At 39.3% G+C, this 20314-nt stretch overlaps 1 long non-coding RNA gene and 1 pseudogene across 1 annotated transcript; one reads left to right on the top strand and one right to left on the bottom strand.

Annotated features, from left to right (window-relative positions):
* The first annotated feature begins 4 nt into the window (after window positions 1–4).
* LOC106482824 (uncharacterized) lies at window positions 5–18466 on the top strand. The gene is made up of 3 exons (XR_001292247.1): window positions 5–155; window positions 12232–12351; window positions 17740–18466. It is a non-coding gene; the product is annotated as an uncharacterized lncRNA (long non-coding RNA).
* Window positions 3151–4929, bottom strand: LOC136991431 (tigger transposable element-derived protein 1-like; annotated as a pseudogene).
* Window positions 18467–20314: the final 1848 nt, after the last annotated feature.

Genomic DNA, 20314 nt, shown 5'->3' with positions numbered 1-20314 from the left:
GGCCGCGGCGGCTGCCTCAGGGCGGCGCTGCGTGGCGCAGCTCCCGTGCGGCTGCTGAAGCGGCTAAATGGCCTGCTGCCCAGGTCTCTGCCTGAGGAAATTGCTCTGCCCCTCCGCGGACGACCTTGTCGGTGGCGTCACTCGTTGGTGCTTGTGTAGGTGACTGGCTGCCCACTTTGGGGGGGGGAGGAGGCTGTGTGGTGCCGCAGCCCTGTCTTAGCGGTGGAGAGCTGGAAGGTGCCTCTGTGCCTGGAGTCCCAAGCCCTGTCATCCCTAAGGCCAACAGAAGCTTTTTAGAAAATGTAAGTGAACACAGGCCCATGCTTCCCAGAGTTTTCAAATGGAATGACGTTCCCTATCAAACTAAAGTTGGGCTCATCTTGGGAAGATTACAGCTCCCCTTCTTGCCTCCTTCCCCCACCTAATTTTATTTCTTGGTTGGCCTATGTGGGAACCTGGATTTTTGGTTATGTGGCAGCCATTTTGCAGGCCACTTGTTGGTATGCAAAGAATGTACAATTCATGGACCAAAATCGCTACTTGTGCTGCTCTGTAACAAGTCTCCAGAGGCCTTTTTACTGAGGCGTTCTCCTCTAGCTAATTTAGTAGCTGTGAAAAGAACAGGCTATTTCCAGTTAAGGTGACTGCACAGAAATCTGAAGTTGAAAGCATGAGTGATGGTTGGGCATACCTGAGTAGCTAACACAGGCTACTCAGTCAGACACTTTACCTCGGTTATACACTCAGTAGCTGAACTGAAATGCTAAAAACTGTGTTACTGCCCCTTTGCTAGTTTTAGTATCACACTCTCTGGAGTAAATCAGTTTCATCATGCCTACATCTGTGCAATTACACCTGTGACTGAAATGCAAATAACTCTAGCCCTGCAGTTCCTTATAAGTGTTAAAGTGCAAACTTACTTTTTGTCCTCAAGCCCGCTTTAATAGAGAGAGCCACAAATGTAAGGTCAAATAAACTTAATTATTATTTTTTTAAAGATAGCATTCCTTATGCATTCCTATAATATATTTGCATTGAAAACGAAGTAAAATCTGACAACAAAAGTTTATAAGTTAGGAACCATGTGTCTCTCATATACATGTCCTGAGACAAAACTGTTATATTGGAATTGTCTCAGCCATTCAGGTGTTCCCACAGAATTTACTCTGAAGATAAACATGAGATTGATGAAAACAGTTGTATAAGCTATCTCCTGTACTTCCCATCCTACTTTAGTAAAAAAAAATCTTGCCCTGTAGTTCGTATGTATTGAGTTTCCTCTACTCCTTATTTTCCCTAATCTAAAACATCCTTGAGTAACAGAAGATAAGCGAAGGGACCCAGAAAGGTGTTTATTTTCCAAATATGAGCATGATTACTGTCTCTCAATAATCTAAATATGAAAAATATTTATCAACATAGAGCAGAAAGCAAAGGGAGAAGTTGGTTAAACTTGAAAAACTCCTTAACAGACTGTAGAAGTCATTCAAAGTCCATATTATTTGTAGGAATCAGAGCTTTGTGACTGTTGCTACCTTAACTGGAAAAAAGGGGCAGTATTTACATGCTTTATTTCATGCTACATAGGCATCAAACTCAGGGTTCTGAATTGCCCTCCCCTCCCTTTGTCTTCTCACACGTTCCCTTGATGACATTGGAATGTAATTTTCTGACTTTGGTTCTTGCACAGCACTTGAGAGGCTGCCTATAGTAGACTGTAGAAAAATCCCCACTAAGCATTATGTACTATTATTCTGTATCCTAGAACAAAGTAGGAAAAAAAAGATGTAGAGTGGTTTTATTCTTCTTCTTTCAAAAGCAGAACAGAGTGATCAAGGGACCACTGGAAAAAAAAAGCTGATGAGACATCTTGCGTAATACATATTCAAGAAAGTTCCTGGCAAATGCTTACTGGTAGCAAGCTAAAAATTATAGGAAGCTATGATTGGTGAGATTCCTTTGTCACCATGTCTGTCTTTTCCCTTGCTGTGGCAGCCAGGATAGATCTGGCCATATAGCTGTGACCTTGCTGCAATGTCTTTCAAAAAAAAGCTTGTGTTAATTGTGAAAATGAAATCATAGAGCTGCTGTATTAAAGGGAGAGAATAACCTCAGAGAGTGCTTCTGAAACACCCCGTTAATGTTTTATTTATTTGTTTATTTGTGTTAGTGTTCCTCACCTGCTGTGTTCCCTGGTTTATAAATAGCTGTTCAGTTTCTGATGAAACTACACATGTGCACTGTCTGGTTATACTTTATACTGGAATGACCAGATGAAAGATCCCAAGACTAGTTTTTAATGAAATAGGATATTCCTGGGTAGCTTTTCTTTTGTAGACATAAAACCTCTGCAGATTTACATCTGGGAAGGATCATATCACAGCATCTGGTGCTGAGCTATGAATTATAATTTGGTTGTTTAAAAATTTCCAGGTACATTGTGAAAAAAATTTAAAGTGATAGCACTGAAAACGACAACCTTTCAGTATGTCTTACCCATTTTGTTTACTAGGTAGACAACAACTCTGCAAGAAGTCATTCACCTTTAGCCAGTCCTCAGATACTCGTCACTAGTCCCTACAGAGTTTGTCTCTGATCTAAAAATTTCCTGATGTAAGCCATTTTAACCAAAGGCACCAGGCTAACAAAAATGAAAGGCATAAACTACCACAGCTTGTTTTGTCTGAAATGAGTTAAAAATCACCTGTGTGAGATTTGATAGGGCCCAGTCTCTGGCAAGAGGCTGGAGACAGGCAGCTGGTGGACAACATCTTCCAGCATTATGGCTGGGCCCATCCGCAACGCTGGTGTAAAGACAGCCTGGGCTTCTTTCAGAGTGCTGCTGTTAGTTGTAAGAGATCAGCATCAATACACATTGATACCTCTTGATATGAACAGGCATCTATAGCTTTCCCGCTCAGACCAATTTTGCTATCCATAGGCACTGACAAATACAGGCATACCTCGGAGATATTGCAGGTTCGGTTCCAGACCACCGCAATAAAGTGAGTTGCACAAATTTTTTGGTTTCCCAGTGCATATATAAATTATGTTTACACTATACTGTAGTCTATTAAGTGTGCAATAGGATTATATCTAAAAAACCAATGTACATACCTTAATTAAAAAATACTTTATTCCTAAAAAATGCTAACCATCATCTGAGCCTTCAGCAAGTCGTAACCTTTTTGCTGATGGAGGGTCTTGCCTCGATGTTGATGGCTGCTGACTGATCAGGGTGGTGGTTGCTGAAGGCTGGGGTGGCTGTGGCAATTTCTTAAAATAAGACAGTGATGAAGTTTGCTGCATCGATTGACTCTTCCTTCCCCGAAGGATTTCTCTGCAGCATGCGATGCTGCTCGATAGCATTTTACCCACAACAGAACTTCTTTCAAAACTGGAGTCAATCCTCTCAAACCCTGCCGCTGCTTGATCAACTGAGTTTATGTAATACCCTAAATCCTTTGTTGTCATTTCAACAATGTTCACAGCATCTTCACCAGGAGTAGATTCCATCTCAAGAAACCACTTTCTTTGCTCATCCATAAGAATCAACTCCTCATGCATTAAAGTTTTATCATGAGATTGCAGCAATTCAGTCATATTTTCAGAGTCCACTTCTAATTATAGTTTTCTTGCTATTTCCACCACATCTGCAGTTACTTCCTCCACTGAAATCTTGAACCCCTCCAAGTCATCCATGAGGGTTGGAATCAACTTCTTCCAAACTCCCGTTAATGTTGATATTTTGACCTCCTCCCATGAATCATGAATGTTCTTAATGGCATCTAGAATGGTGAATTCTTTTTAGAAGGTTTTCAGTTTACTTTGCCCAGATCCATCAGAGGCATCACTATCTATGGCAGCTATAGCCTTACAAAATGTATTTCTTAAATAATAAGACTTGAAAGTCAAAATTACTCCTTGATTCATGAGCTGCAGAATGGATATTGTGTTAGCAGGTATGAAAACAACAATCTCATTGTACATCTCCATCAGAGCTCTTGGGTGACCAGGTGCATTGTCAATGAGCAGTAATATTTTGAAAGGAATCTTTTTATCTGAGCAGTAGGTCTCAACAGTGGGTTTAAAATATTCAGGAAACCATGTTGTAAACAGATGTGCTGTCATCCAGGCTTTGTTGTTCCATTTATAGAGCACAGGCAGAGTAGATTGAGCATAATTCTTAAGGGCACTAGGATTTTCGGAATGGTAAATGAGCATTGGCTTCAACTTAAAGTCCCCAGCTGCATTAACCCCTAAAAAGAGAGTCAGCCTGTCCTTTGAAGCTTTGAAGCCAGGCATTGACTTCTCCTCTCTAGCTATGAAAGTCCTAGATGGCATCTTCTTCCAATAGAAGGCTGTTTCATCTACATTGAAAATCTGTTGTTTAGTGTAGCCACCTTCATCAATTCTCTTAGCTAGATCTTCTGGCTAACTTGCTGCAGCTTCTGCATCAGCACTTGCTGCTTCACCTCGCCCTTTTATGTTATGGAGATGGCTTCTTTCCTTAAACCTCATGAACCAACCTCTGCTAGCTTCAAACTTTTCTTCTGCAGCTTCCTCACCTCTCTCAGCCTTCATAGAATTGAAGAGAGTTCGGGCCTTGCTCTGGATGAGGCTTTGGCTTAAGGGAATGTTGTGGCTGGTTTGATCTTCTATCCAGACCACTAAAACTTTCTCCATATCAGCAAGAAGGCTGTTTTGCTTTCTTAGCACTGGTGTGTTCACTGGAGTAGCACTTTGAATTTCCTTCAAGACCTTTTCCTTTGCATTCACAACTTGGCTAACTGCTTGGCACAAGAGGTTGAGCTTTTGGCCTATCTTGGCTTTTGACGTGCCTTCCTCACTAAGCTTCATCATTTCTAGCTTTTGATTTAAAGTGAGAGACGTGCAACTCTTCCTTTCACTTGAACGCTTAGAGGCCATTGTAGGGTTGTTAACTGCCCTAATTTCAATATTGTTGTGTCTCGGGGAATAGGGAGGCCCAAGGAGAGGGAGAGAGACGGGAGAACGGCCGGTCGGTGGAGCAGTCACAACACACACAACATTTATCGATTAAGTTCACCATCTCATATGGGCGCAGTTCATGGTGCCCCAAAACAATTACAATAGTAACATCAAAGATCACTGATCACAGATCATCATAACAGATATAATAATGAAAAAGTTTGAAATATTGCGAAATTTACCAAAATGTGACACAGAGACATGAAGTGAACACGTGCTGTTGGAAAAATGGCACTGATAGACTTGCTTGATGAAGGGTTGCCACAAACCTTCAATTTGTAAAAAACACAATATCTGTGAAGCGCAATAAAGTGGAGCGCAATAAAATGAGGTATGCCTGTATCAACATTGACCGCTGTCCATATCGAAAAGACTCAATGAGTATTGATTTCCAGATGTATCGCTAAAGCACAACATCTGTAGATGTCAATCCCTATTGATAGGCATTGATACCTCTTGATCTCAAGCGGCATTTATTCCTATCCATTTCCATACCTATCGATAGGGATTGATATAAATGAGTATCGATACTTATGGGTAACTGTTGACATCAATCCATACTGATAGCCTTTGATAACTTTCAGTCTCAGCTGGAATCTATAGCATTAATTGAAGGAGTGATTGTGCTTTAAATAAGCACTGACAACTATCAACATTGACTGTTGTCAGTTTCTTGAGCCCTCGATGAATATCCAGACGTAGCTAGGGAACGACATCTATACATATACAGCCATATCAATATGAGTCAATACTTCTTGATCTCAAGTGCAGTCTATAGCTTTCACTCTCAGACCAGGTATGCACACAGTAAGACATCAAGGACTGTCGACATTGACACCTCTGGATATCTACAAGGATCAGTGCCCATCGATTTCCATACCTATGGATAGACATACGCAGGACATAAAACCAAACCTGCAGGCCCATTCATATCCAAGAGGCAAAACCAGTCCAGAGAGAAGTCGTGGGGCAGCCCCGCATTTCCTTTGCCATTTCCTCTCCAGCCCCAGTAAGTGTAACACACTAGGCTTTGTATCTTATCGAACCCTAACCTAATAACAGGCGTGACCAGAATATGAACCATCAGCACCCTTCCTGCCTAAAGGAAAAAGTTGTGCTGAGAGCAATGTAGGTGTATTCAGGCTTTTCCTTTCCAATTCCCTTTGTAACCCCACTCCACGTTGACCTCTACCCTTTCTCCTAACCCTAATGCGGAGCCTAAGCTCAGGCGTGTCCTGAACCTGAGCCGTCCAGCCCGCATGCTGGCCGAAACGCAAAAGTTGTGCTGGGAGCAATGCTGGTGCATTGGCGTATTTCCTTTGGCATGGCCTTTGCAGCCCCGCTCCCCTCGGGGCACTGCACTTTCTCTCTCTCCTAAACCTAACCCTAACCCTAATAGGGAGCCTAACCTCAGGGGTGACCTGAACCTCAGGTGTTGGTAACATCCATTGACTGCATAGTTTTACACTCCTGAAGCATTATTTGCAAAGGGGTCGTTAGAGATTTCTTATTTTTATCTTTACCTTTGTCAACATCTTTTCTTCTTAGTCTGCTTCGGAAGACTATGTTTAGCTGTTTTGGCATCTTATTTGATTGCTTTTGTACCAGGAGGGCAATCCTGGACAGCAGCTGCTATACAACATTCTCCTATTTTGAGCTAAGAATGAAACATACTAGTGTTTTGATGCTCACACAGGCACTGCTAGTAAATCTCTCAATTAATTCATTTTCATAGCATGCATAGTTGCTATAAAAAATGGAAATACAGACGAGTGTGTGTTTTTTAGTTCCCTAACTGTCCAGAATGGTAGCATGGGGTAATCACATCTGCTGCATTCTTTATTCTGAATGCATTCTGAATTTTTTTTCTCAGCATAAAATGCTTTCTGAGATTAATCACTTTGATCATGTATCTGAGCCTTCTACCTCATGACACCATTCATTAGATAATAATATCAGAGCCTATTGGCTCTGTAAAATAGCCAGTTCTCCCATTCTGAGTTATTTACATACACTATTATCACACTGCTGCAGTATGTGTCTGCAACAGCCTAAATTGTGCGCTTTTATGGAAGTCTTTTGTAAAAGAGTTGGTCATCAAAAATTATGTGGCAGCCATGTAGATATGCTTTTCAAGACTTTGTAGGGTACTAAACTCAGTTCCATGGGCAGCCTGGCTTACTGAGAAATGAAGCCATATTGTTCCCAGTGCAAACATCAGAAACAAAGGAAATAAACTCTTCAGCCGGTTTATCACTATTAAAGCTGGTGATTCTTACTCTGAAATATAGCCTTGAGATTGTTTTAAAAATCTTAAAAGAGAATTTGATAACAAGATTCCACTTGTTTCTGTGGCCTAATGACTCTTTAATTCCCTACATAGCCTACCTCTGTATATTAACTGTTAGTCCCTAGGCAAAGGTAATGAAAAACTCATTTAGAGTCTGTGGACTGAAAAAATCTCCTTCAAGTCACCAAAATGATTTGAAATTTCCATCCCTTATAAAAGCTCAAACCCCTCCAACTCCTGCGTGTGAATGAATACTATTAAAAGTTCTAAGAAGAATTCAATGGGCTTCTTCATCTAAACACACACTTTGACACATAGTTTGGTTCACTTGTGATTATGCGCCTTCTAAAAATTTGTGAGAAGGGCTAGAAGGAGTGTTCACAATGTGCATTTCCATTAGCCTCAACTCTAGCCTGCTGTCTACCTTAAAGGCTTTTTATTAGTTTCCTTCCAGAAAAAAAAAAATCTTTAAAAGTGTAGGCAGACATTAGGCTTTCTGTGCCATTTTCCCACCAGTGCTTATATTGTGTCACTTCTCCTACCGCAGACCTCTCAAATAAGAATGCCCAGGGAGGATTCTGAGACTGAATTGAGACTCAGGGTACCTATGTTCCATTCCTTGCTCTGCCAAACACTTTCCAAACAGCCTCTGTGAAACCACTTCATGTCTAGATATTTCAATTCCCTACCAGTATAACTGAGGTCATCAGATTTATGTTTCTTCTGTAGAGCAGAATCTCCTTGGGACTGTGATGATCTGTCATTTTGTGACTGTACAGGACCCAGTACCATGATGATCCAGTCTCATTTGGATACTATCAGCTACATGGAAATAAAATTATACAGGCAAACATTAATTACTCAGAATAATAGAGTTCGTGCTGAAAATAAGTGACTGGGGGAAAAACTCTTATGTGTACAGACTAACTGTAGATGAGGAGTAATGTCAATGCCCTTTTATCTAATGTATCACAAAATAATAGTGTTTCTGCTCTCTAAAAGTTCTGCAAAGAAAAAAGACAACTTGGCATCAGGTCAGCAAGAAGAGGAGAGGAAATCAGGCCTTCAGTGGGATAGCCAATTTCCACCTAAAGCAAAAGGCACCAAGCATATCTCCATGTTTTTGTGCAGGCTTTCGCTTCACAGATGTATTTTAAATAGAATATTAAGCAATATACAGACTGATACCGGTCTGTCAGCTCCCTGAAATTTATTGAGCTTGTACTATTTGAACATTTCAAATGAATAGTTACTGCACATTTATTCTTTTCTGTTCTTTTTGTTCTTCTATAGAGCACAATGTTGATTTCTGTTTGCCATCACATAAGAATTTACCTGCACCACTGAACATGTGAGCATTGGCATTCAGAAATATCTCATTGCTTGTGTGATAGTGACAAACTACCACCATATCATAAGCTGCTCATGTGAGCTGATGACCAGCATTTAGGGCAGAATAACTGAGTTGGATCATTCGGAATAGTTAGGTATGACATATCCATGAATTTCCTTTGAAATATAGATAAAGCTTTAGCAAACACACAATTTCCTTTCCTATAATGCTTTCTAAATCACATTCATTTTTTCCTTTTAGTTCAACTAAGGCTTTGTATTTCACCTGAGTTTCATAAACTGAATATTTATAATGAATACATTTTCAAATAATCCTCCTTTCTGTTTGTCTTACTTTGATAAAACCACAGACTTAGCTTTCTGCTACTCAATTTGATATATGGGACATGTGATCCTGTGCTGTGGTGCATGTAGGAGAGAATCCAGAGGCAATTTTCTCAGGAAAAGACAATGCTAAATATTATGTGAAAGTAATCTGAAAGATCAGGTTAGCCAATCTTTGGGCCATCCACAGATAGATAATTAAACTTTTTCTCATATGTGAAAAACAATTACAGTGAGCATAGGAATGACTTGTCTTAAGTGTCATTCCCTTTAATGTCATCTTCTCTGAAAGCACTAGTGGGAAAATCTTAAGCTGGAAGAATTAAAGCTGCCTTGTTAAAATCATGTTCTTGACATTTACTGATGATATTGAAAAGGAATTTAGAAGATGGGGATAGCTCTCAGATTTTATTTTCAGGAACTGTAGAAATGAAACAGCTACCAGTTCTTCTTGCTTTTAAGCTGCAACATATAAATATTTTCTTGCCTCTAAGTTTGCTCAACAAAGAACAATCACTGCACTTACAGATCTGCTTACCCTCTGCATACGTTATTAATAAAGATTACAGATGCACTTTCCGAGGAGAAAAAGTAACTCAAGATAGTGTTTCCTTACAGTTCTGTGAGCCACATCTTCCCTGTGATGGATGTGCTTCATACATACCTTTTGTCCTCAAAGTATTGCACAGTACTGTGACACCCACCATTTCTCTTCTGTGCGTTTTCTTTCTACCTCCTACCTTTTTTACATTGTTCCTTTCTGCTCCTTTTCCCCTTTGGTTCATCTCGTTTCTGGGTTTGATTTTGCTCTTTCACATGGCTGCTTTCTCCACATTCCCTTTTTCTTCTAAGTGCTGCTTAGAGGAAAGGTATTCCCCGATAGTAGCACTAGACCAAAGTGCATATATTATTACAGATGATTTAAGGTCTGCAGAAGAGAAACAAAAGCACAGACTGGTGCACTGAACATGTGGTCTTTTCCACATCATTGGAGAAGAGCCTACAGTAAGAGCAGGGAGGAAAAACAGTATTTTAAGTTCAACTCCCCACTGCACCTGTGGCTCCTGACATAAGATTACAAAATGCTGAGGGATACCACATATTCCCATGTGATTCTGAAAATCACCTATATGATTTAAAAGCATATATGAGATGTATCACAGATTTATAGAATCACAGAATAGTGGAGGTTGGAAGGCATCTCTGGGGATTGTCTTGTCCAACCCCCCTGCTCAAAGCAGGGTCAACTACAGCAGATTGCTCAAGACTGCGTCCAGTTGGTTTTTGAATGTCTCAATATAGGAAACAAGCAGGCAGGAATGAATCATAAATATCCTAATCAGTAATCATAGTAGTAAATAACAAAGCTGTTATTATTTACAATGGCTACTACTGAACAATGAATTAACTAAGACAGAGCTAGTGGTGAATTCTTTCTCACTTGTCATCTTCAGATCAAAACCCAATCTCTTTTAGAAGATATGTTCTTGGAGCTTGATATAATATTCATGAAGTGGAATTCAACAACCCATGTTATGTAAAGATCAGAAAAGTGGAGTTTGACTGTCGCTTCTGGAGTTAAATCTTGTGAATGTGGGATCAATAAAATAGCTCTTTGATTTAATTAGAGATGTAATGAAATCTAGCACACACAAGAGGGCTCCATTTGAACATGTTTTGCGAAGCACTTAGGGTGGTGCCAAACAAAATGTTCTAGTGTTATACAACCTTAAGCTAAATTGCAGTGTAATTTAGAGAAGCAGAACATTCTAAATTAATTATTTGCTATGAAATTCCCATCTTATTTTGGTCATATGTTGGTCTATATAAGTCTAAAAAATATCAAGATAGCTCCATGCTAAAATAAATATAAAAATAAAATAAAAATATCAAAATAAGTCACATGAGGCCAGCTTAAGTGACCCATTACAAAAACATACAAAATAAAATTCCTGATTCTATCATTCATACTAAATGTATCCATTCTTTATGAAACAGGTTTAGGTTTAGCTATCACAAATATATCATGCTACAATACAAGCTGGTTTCTGACAGTGAAAATGTCCTCCTTCCTTGATTTTACGTTAAAAATCCAGATTTTTCCATATTGCTACCATGGAAACAAATGGAGAATACAGGCAGAATGGACCAAAATGGGACTATTGCATAATAAGGTTTTGGTCATTCCTTCACAGACACAAACAAACTTTCACAAACAAGCTTTACTGCACCATTGCACTATCCCTGCAAGTCCATCAGGGCAGGGACCATACTTGCCTATGCTTGATACTGCTGTATCACATGCTGCGGGATCAAACACGTCTCTCACAGTGGAGGGTAAATGAAATGTTTCTGTCACAAAAGATGTAGTGGCCCAGGCAAGAAAAATGATTTCTCTAACTTTGGTTACAACAGTGGTGGTAATGATTAACAATGATAGTGATAATAAAGAAAGGGAAGTCACAGTTTCCTTGTCCATCTAAGAAAGGATGTCCATCTGTGAAAGAATGCCATTTTGCAGGGGTGTTTCTGGCCACCTCCCTGTACTTACTCACAAGGCACCACAGGCCGGTTCACTCCTGTTAACCTTGACTCTCTGCATATGGGGTTTTATTCTAACATATGTTGCAGTGAAAAGGAACAATGTCGTATGTGGAAAAGGAAGGCATTGAGCTGAATTTTTCTTGTCTAAATCTGAGTATCTAGAAGAGCCCACAGTAGGAGTGTTTTTGCATTAGGCTTTATCTACAACACATGGAGAAAAATAGGCAGTTCCTGAAGCAGTTGAGATCTGAACCACCCTTACAGGTGCATCTTCCTGTGCATTATTCAGCAGGGAGCCTGGAGAGATTAATGTAGGTGTTAAAAGCAGATGACATCAGTACAAAGCCGTTGTGAATAATGAAGGAGTTCTATTGACAGAAACTCCAAGATCAAACTACTTTGGAATACTCTATGAAAACGCAATGTTCAATACCCAATCAGAAATCTAAGGTAAGGTTACTGTGGTAGGATGAAGAATTGTACGAGATTCTTGGAATAATCCTTGAGGATGTAATAATCTTGATTCACCAGTACAAATCTACATATGAGCACCACAAGTAAGCAACACCAGTTGTCCAGCCCAAATAACCTTTCCATTATATTGTTATTTGACTTTAATGTTTAAACCTTTCATGTTAACACCACCTCCAGCAGGCTGGTGGTTATAGTAAGATTTTATTGTAATTAGGGTTTGTTTTTTTTTCCTTCAGGGCTTTTCTTTTGCCAAGGAGTATAAACCTACACTGACATAGCAAATGATGTATTCATTTACAAAGCCTTTTGGAAGGAAAGCATATAACATGATTTCTGGAATGCAGTTTTTATCCCAGGTAATTATTTCATAATCTGTTTTTCCTTCTGAGGAATATATTTTGATTGAGTAGACATTGTTAACTACTAGTAGTATTCTTTCTTCTTCCTTTAAAAAGTTAATGATGAAAGAGTACCGAATATATTACTAAAGGAATATTTAGCAGTTCTCCTTTGAATCAGTGCTGTAAAGTGCAGCTAATCAGCATGAAAAGATTAATTTGTTATGTTACAGACATGCTGTTCTTGACAAGAGGTTTATCATTTCTTTATAGAGAGCAGTGTTATAAAAATAATTCAAGCCACACATGTACACATGTACAAACAGAGCAGCCAGGGAATGATAGACCTGCTGCCAGTGGCTGAGACTGACCCAAGCTCTGAAATCAGAATTTTCTGCAAAGATTGGTGCTTTTTGAATGTGGGAATTTGGCTCATTACAGAAACAGGTCACAGTCTGCAAACTTCTGACCTATATTTGATGAAAATATCATCCTAGTTCACTAAAGTTTGGACCAAGACTCTGGGTTAAATCTTAATTCAGATCATCATCTGGTCTTTCATTAGGAGTACCATATTGTCTTGAGACATTTGTTATAAACTCTATTGAAGTAGCTCAGATTGATTGTTGTACATATATATTGGAAGACACCCTGTATTTTCTGTCTGTCCAGAAACATACCAAGAAAATGAGTATGTTACTGCAGTACAGCTGTGGGATTGCTAAGTAAATCTGGCCCGCAGACACATTTATATAGCAAAATGTCCAATCACTGCTTCCATTTTGATGAACCACAAGTATCTTGGCATTCTAATCTCTCCACAGCATATTAATCTCAGCATGTAAAAAAAGAGACAAACAGTGAAAACACTGTAGTAAGGATTGCTTTCTGCCATTTCATCATTTAATGCTTGCTGAGTTCCTCCAAAGAGGAAGACTAAGGGAAATAACACATTTGTGATGTAGTGCAGACAGGAAACCTATTTAATTCAAGATTCAGTAGGAATGTTTAAGGGATGTTCATCCTACATCTTGAATTTTCCATCACTACTGAATTTTGCTCACTTCAGCTCTCCTGTAGGGATGGGAATCAAAGAAGACAGCTTGAGAAGTGTTCTTTCAGTTAGTGGGAAAAGTAATGCCAGTTTAGCAGTGGAAAGTTTGGACAAGCAGCAGAAGCAGTTACAGATGCAGGTACTATTCTTGAGAAAGAGTATTCTTAAGGAGAAAAACTAGAAGAAAGACTATTGTAATAAAGGTTAGATGGCATGATATACAGGGCCAGCTAGGTGCTGTCCAAGAGGTATTAAAGACTTTTCAGCCTCTAAGCAGATTCAACAGCCACATTTATGATGGTTCTGCAACCTTCCATTAGGTCATTGTGCTCCTCTACCCTCACAGACAGCTTGAAAAATTTTCAAATGGACATGTGATTTTCATCTGCCACAGTTACAAATGTCTATTTATAACATGGAACAGCAGCAAAACAGTTGTTCTCTATTTTCCCATGTAGTCACTTGGAGCATTTGACACTACATTTTGTTAAATCATAGCAATTTAGAGGCGATCAGTGAGCTTTTTTTTATTTTTTAGATGAAAAACCTTTATATCCCTGATAATAAAGAAAGCAGAAAAAACCCTCACAGCTTTAGCATTATAATTTCTTTTCAAAGTCCTTACCTTTTAAAATGACCCTTTGACGTTACATTTTAACTCACAAACTTTTTTTTTTTTTACATTACAAAAAGAAAGATTGCTTTCTTTAAAGCTATGCATGACAAATCTCAAGCTGAAGAGAATTAGCAGAAGATAAGAAAGGTCACACCTGGTTAGACAAAAGATCCATCTCCTCCAGTCTTCTACTCTTCAACAGTGGCCAAAAGCAGATGCCTAGGAAACAGTATAATAGAGCAAACACATATGATACTTCCCCTTGTACTCCCCTGACCTCCAAACATTTTTGGTTTGGAGATTTTTCTAGGCAGGATTTTGTTTCTGTAAATTTCATAAGCCATGGTGGATTTCTCTTCCATGAAAGTTTCCATGTTCCCTTACACCTATTTAACAACGTACAACCTATGTAAAACAACTACAACATCCTCTGAAGGGATATTCCACAGATCATCTACCTGTTGTATGAAGAACTACCTTCTTCAGCTTATTCTGAACCTGGATTTTAGTGGCTTTATTTGATTCCCCTGATTCTTGTCCTGGAAGAGACATTGAACAGCATTTCCCTTTCTCCCCTGTGCCAGTAGCAATTTTATGGACTTGCTAGTTTCCTGGTGCAAAGTCCTGAGAGTGGGACTGGTGTGAGATGCTTAACTTGGCAATGCTTAAACATACAATCCTGTTTCAGTAGCTGGTGCCAATAGTGTACATTCTTGAAGCCAAATGCTACCCAAGATACCCAATAGAGTTCTCTCTCAGGAAGGATACTGATACAGAGATATAGATACTTAGCACTGATACCAAAAATGGTTTGCTCTTAGCAGCTTTGCAATCTTCAAAGACAGCTTTTGTATACACTGTATCCCTTGTAGCTGTAAACAGTTTGAATCAAAGGGCTATAAGTATTCTGGTCTCTCCAGATGTGAAATGGCTTTTATGCCAAAATAGTGTTCATGTACTACTTAAGTCTTACATAAGGCTTCAGGACACATATACCATAAGAGCTTAAGTAGATTTAAGTGATTTGCTGGCCTTCTGCACAATTTTGAAGTTCAACCACTCTAAGTAGAATTAAGTTGTATTAAGTTTCATATTAGGACTGCACCTTATTCAGGTTTCTTACTTGTATACACGTTAGAAACAAACCCTATGCCCTTTTGCTTCTTGGATATGCCTAGCTGTATGCCCTGTATGTATGGTGCAGCTGTCGTGCACTTCTGTGAGGTACTAGAGACAAGTGTGTATGTTGCACACAGAGGAATATTTTCCTTACAGGCATCTGCCTAGTGCTAATACGTTAAAGTCCTGAGAGTTTTGGGAGGTATAGACTGGATTTGCAGGAAAGCTTTGCCATCTTTCAGAAGAGTAATAAAATAAGATAATAAAAATGAAAATGGAAAGGAAACAGTCTTTTAAATGTATCTTCTATATGAGGAATGGAACGTAAGGTCAGGCATGCTTCTCTCCTGTCTCACAACAGTTCTCTCTTCTTGGCCCTTGTCTCTTCTACTCTCTCAACATAGAAAGACCAAATCTCTGTCTGGGTGTTGGCTCTCTCTCTCGTACCACTGCGGCTTTGTCAGATACTTCCGTCAGCACTACTTTGAATGCCAGCTGACTGCGCTTACAACACTGTATTTGACAGGCAAATGCTGATTAGTGAAGGATAAAATGCAGCAGCAAGAAAGACACTTTTCACAGAGCCATACCACTAAAATCTTAAATTCTTACAGAAGCCATGGGCAAAGAAAATTGCCCTCTGTCTATTAAAAAATGCTTTCAGCAGCCTTCACAGAAAAGCAAGTTCATATGGTAAGTGTAAAGGGAAGTGAGACATGGTATCAGAGTATGACAGTCTACCATGTATGTTCTTCCCTGGCCTGTAACATGCATCTGAAAGGGTAAGAACAAAATTGTTTGTTATAAATAACAACTTGGAATTCAGTTGACAGAAATGAAATCAGTCTTCATTTTTTTTCTCTAAGCAACCCCTTAACAGGAGGTTAAATTTGAATGTAGAAAAGATAAATCTTGAAGGCTTGATAAGATGATTAAAAAACAGTAAAATAGAGTGGTGGTATCATTATGCTCGAAAAAGCCCATATTGTCTTGTAGTTTCAATATACAGATACTTCTGTGCCTTGCCAAATAAAAACATATTTCAATTCAGTATTTGCAGTCCAGTACATACATCTAGCCATATTTAGGAAGGCAGGCTACTAATGTTTTATTTCTATGTAGATTCTGGGTCATCCCTTGGAGTTTTTTGTTAGAACATCTCTTTGTCTTTCATCCATTTCACAGTCCACTCACAAACTTATCTCAGATAAATATGATTGATCCAAGGATTGAACCCAGGCAACAGTTCCTAAGTGACTTTAACCCAAAGTGGTAAAGATCAAGCTGTTTCAGCTTGCAGAATTATTAGTGGCCTGCATGAAGCAAATAGCTTGTCTCAAGGTTATCCATACTAAGGAATGTTTTCCATCACATAAGGGCATGACCTTCCTGAGCACTCCTGCTAAACAGGAAGAAGGATTTAATCAGTCTGGGGAGGAACCCTCTCACCTCTGAAGATGTTTTCTTCTGGTCTGTGCTAATGGGGTGCATTGGTGGGACAATAAGAAGGACACTGTCTTGCTTATCTTCTACTCCCTTTTTTCCAGCCTCTAGATTTTCAACTCTGAATTTATGTGGCCTCAGTCCCATAATATCTATGAACAGTTGCTCGTTGATTTATTCTTACAATTGCCCTCTCACTTTCCCAATTTGACAGAGAGTGAATGGAGATATTCACAGGGCTGGCCAAACTTCTCCTAGGAAATACACAGCAGGTAAAGAACTTAGCACAATCCAGTGCCTTAACCAAACAACCAGTCCCTGACTCTGAAATTTCTTTCAAACATTTTCTTCAATTATTAAAACTGGAGAGAAAAGGAGAGAAAGTGTTTATGGTAAGTTATTAATTTGAAAATTATATGCCTTCCTAAAAATCCAGATTCTCAGCTCTGCTGAGCTTCTGCTGATGACACCACAGACAAGCAATACCTTCTCTGCTGCTCTTATCCTGGGCTGATGGAGTTCTAACTAGGATGCAATCACCAAAATAGTATTGTACAAGGTATTGTACAAGAATAGTATTGCACAAGTATTGTACAAGGTAGGCCAGGCTGACTACCTCGCATACTCAAGATATAGAGGAACAACATGGGGAACAGAGCTGACTATTGAGGGGAATCTCCTGATGTCTTTTTAGGGGGCAACTTTCTGGCAATACTGTTGAAAACAGGCAGGTATGTATCCAAAATGCAGAACTGCAACGTACAGGTAACAGAGAAGAAAAAAGTGATGTTAAGATATCATGTACTGAGTTGTAGATAATAAATACAAGATGCTTTGCAGTTCTCTCTCATGTTGTAAATGACAGCCATAAAGGCTAGAAGAGGGAAAGGACTGAATGAATACTGTATTTGTTGCAGAATAAGAAGATCATGAATACAAGATGACCCCTGTTTATTTTAAGATTTTTGAAAAAGTTTGACCATGAATGTAGGATGACTCTTACCCTCTATATTTGTCCTCTAAGCATATTGCAGCACACGCATCCCCTCCCAAAACACACACACACTGTCAAACCAGGGCTGTGCAGACATTTTCTGTGCAGGCCTATTTCTCCAAGGCTCTGCTGCCTACTTCTTAAGTGAATGCTATCTTGTTTTCAACTGTACATTCTTAGATGGGATTGGAGATCCTGATGCTGGCTGAGTTTCTGCAGGGACAGCAGAGAAGATGCAGGAGACAGGAGACATTGTCCAGATGCAGCACAAGCTACTGCAGATCCACTGATTGTTGGTAACTGCTCTTGTGTAGATTCTTTCCTTGTGGCTCCTGTAAGATCCTACAGATAGAAGACTTTGTTGATCAGCTGACCCACAGCATCTTGACTCTGTGCAAAAAAGCGACACTCAGCTCCCACTCACTTTTTTCTGTCCATATCATTATCAAGATGAATTTCCAGACAAAAATGCTAATTTTTTCTTTGGGAAAATAAATTTTCTTGTGTATTCAAATACATAACTACTGAATTGACAACAGCCAACTATGTGGATTGGATCATTCTGATCTTTTGTTCCTGAAGCCATAAAGTGCATATATATCCCAGTAATCCTGTACAAATGCTTAACATGCACAGGATATCATAAACATATCAGAGAGCATACTGGATTTAGAGCAATGAGCTCAACAGGAACCTGCCTGACAAATGAATTCATGTAGCGCTGCAGTATGAACATACCCTTTATCATTCCTGTCTTACTTAGGCCCATCCTATGTGGATTTATGCAATCAGAAGTCCATACCAAAGATTCCTTATTGTATATAAGAAGAATCCTCACCTTTACAACATTTACCTTATAGGTGTGCAATAAACAGAGCTGAGCTTGCTCCTGTGCTCTAGGCTGCTATATCGCACAGGCAGGTGAGCTTTGCATTTCCACAGCTGCCAGTCTACTTTCCTTCTTTCAGCCTCTTGACTCTCATAGATAATCACAGTCTGATGAAACCAGGATGAAAATATCAAGGGTATCCATACCTCCATGCGTGAACATCTTTGGTGGATGATACTCATATACAAACTGCCCAAAGACAGTGCTTTTTCTTCTTTCACTGCCACTCTTTCCCTTTTCCCCTCCCTCTCCTCCTTTTTCCCCTCTACCTGCATTAAGTACTAGCCCCCATGTGACATATAACATGGTCACACATCAACCCACCCCTCTCTTCACCTGGGTTTGCACCCTCCCTTGGAATTAAAATGGCAGTCCTCTTTTGCAGAGCTTTTGTTCAGCAGGTGAGTTTTAACAGCCTTCCTGTATTTTATTAATGCTGTAGATGGTATTTAATGAACAAGGTATATATTTACTGAAATTGTCTGTCTTCTGAAAAAGTCATTGTTCTCCACTATTTTTTTTCTGTTGGGTCACTAGAAGTTTATTCCCCTACATTCCTTCATTGGGTATTAGGCTTTTTTACATTTTTTAAAGTTGTTTGAAGTTTTTTTTAAGGTTGAGGGTTTTTAAAGTCTCATGGTTTAATTGCAAGCCATCAGGGCAATACCATAATTTGGGGGTATCAAGGGATAATCCTTTGAAATGTCTCTTGCAACAGGTGATCAGAATAAACAGAGAAAAATTCAGTTAGTGAGATGACTGTCAGTGTCACCCTCTCAACTGACTGGGGAAAGACAGGCTCAGAGAAATAAACTGAGAAAATAGAAATCATTGCTAAAAGCAAGATTTTCACAGGGAACTATCAACTTTTCCACTCGTGATCTTAACCAGTATTTTTGTATTAGTTGTGCGTGCGTGCTTTTTTTTTTAGCTCACAGAATGTATTTGTCACTTCTGCTGTATTCCCATGTGAAAATGTCAGTCATTTAAAAGTGTCATTCTACCATGCAATGTTGTGATTCAAAGGAATTCTAAATCGTCTGATTCCTTCAAGGTTTTGTTTTATGTTTTTCCAATGTGTTCAGTAGCTTGGACTCCATATGTAGTAAGATCAGAGCATGACACTGCAATGTATGGCATTGAATGCAAAACTGAGACCTATGATCCTGTGGACTGCAGTGTCTCCTTCAAACTCTGATGTTCCCAGTGTAGTGGGCAGTAGGTGAAAAAGAACATCAGTCGGAAACCCACAGTAGAGTCATACAGACATCCTGGTCAAACAGAAATTCCCTATTTGAGTCATTGGGGAACCAAAGCACAGGAAGCTCGTATCACCAGACTGCAGGTGTTTCCAGGGCAAAGACTATATTTTTATGAGTCAGCTGCAGAAATGGCCACTACATTGGGATTGGGATTTCTAGATGTTGCCATAACATGAATAATAATACTTAACCGATGGCAAGGCAGAGGTAGAAGCTGGACCTGAATCACCTTATTTGCAGTTCCAGAAATTCCTTACTGCTTTATTATGCAGTATCTATCTCTTCAGACCAACTGAAAGTGCTGTTATTTTTCTTGGAGGAGAGAGGTTGACAAGTCCCAGCTAAGAAGAAGAGCTAGGAGGTAACATTTCAATATCTTATTTGTTGGCCGCACTTACTTGAGACTGGTTCACTTTATTAATGCTCTTTCTTCCTATTATTGTCTCTCTCAGTAGAGTGTTATAAATTCTGACCATTTTCCTTTGAACTGATTCCTAATCCACGTTTCTTGTTTAGGAAAATCAAGTGTAGTTGGAGGTAAAGTTAGCGTTTTCCTAATATTTCCGTTGCTTTGTTGCTGTTACTGCTCTGATGTGGGAAGACC

Source organism: Apteryx mantelli, chromosome 2, assembly GCF_036417845.1.
Source record: "Apteryx mantelli isolate bAptMan1 chromosome 2, bAptMan1.hap1, whole genome shotgun sequence".
Taxonomy (NCBI): Eukaryota; Metazoa; Chordata; class Aves; order Apterygiformes; family Apterygidae; genus Apteryx; species Apteryx mantelli.
Note: the sequence above shows the minus strand (reverse complement) of the source record. Positions and strands in the feature narration are given on the sequence as shown.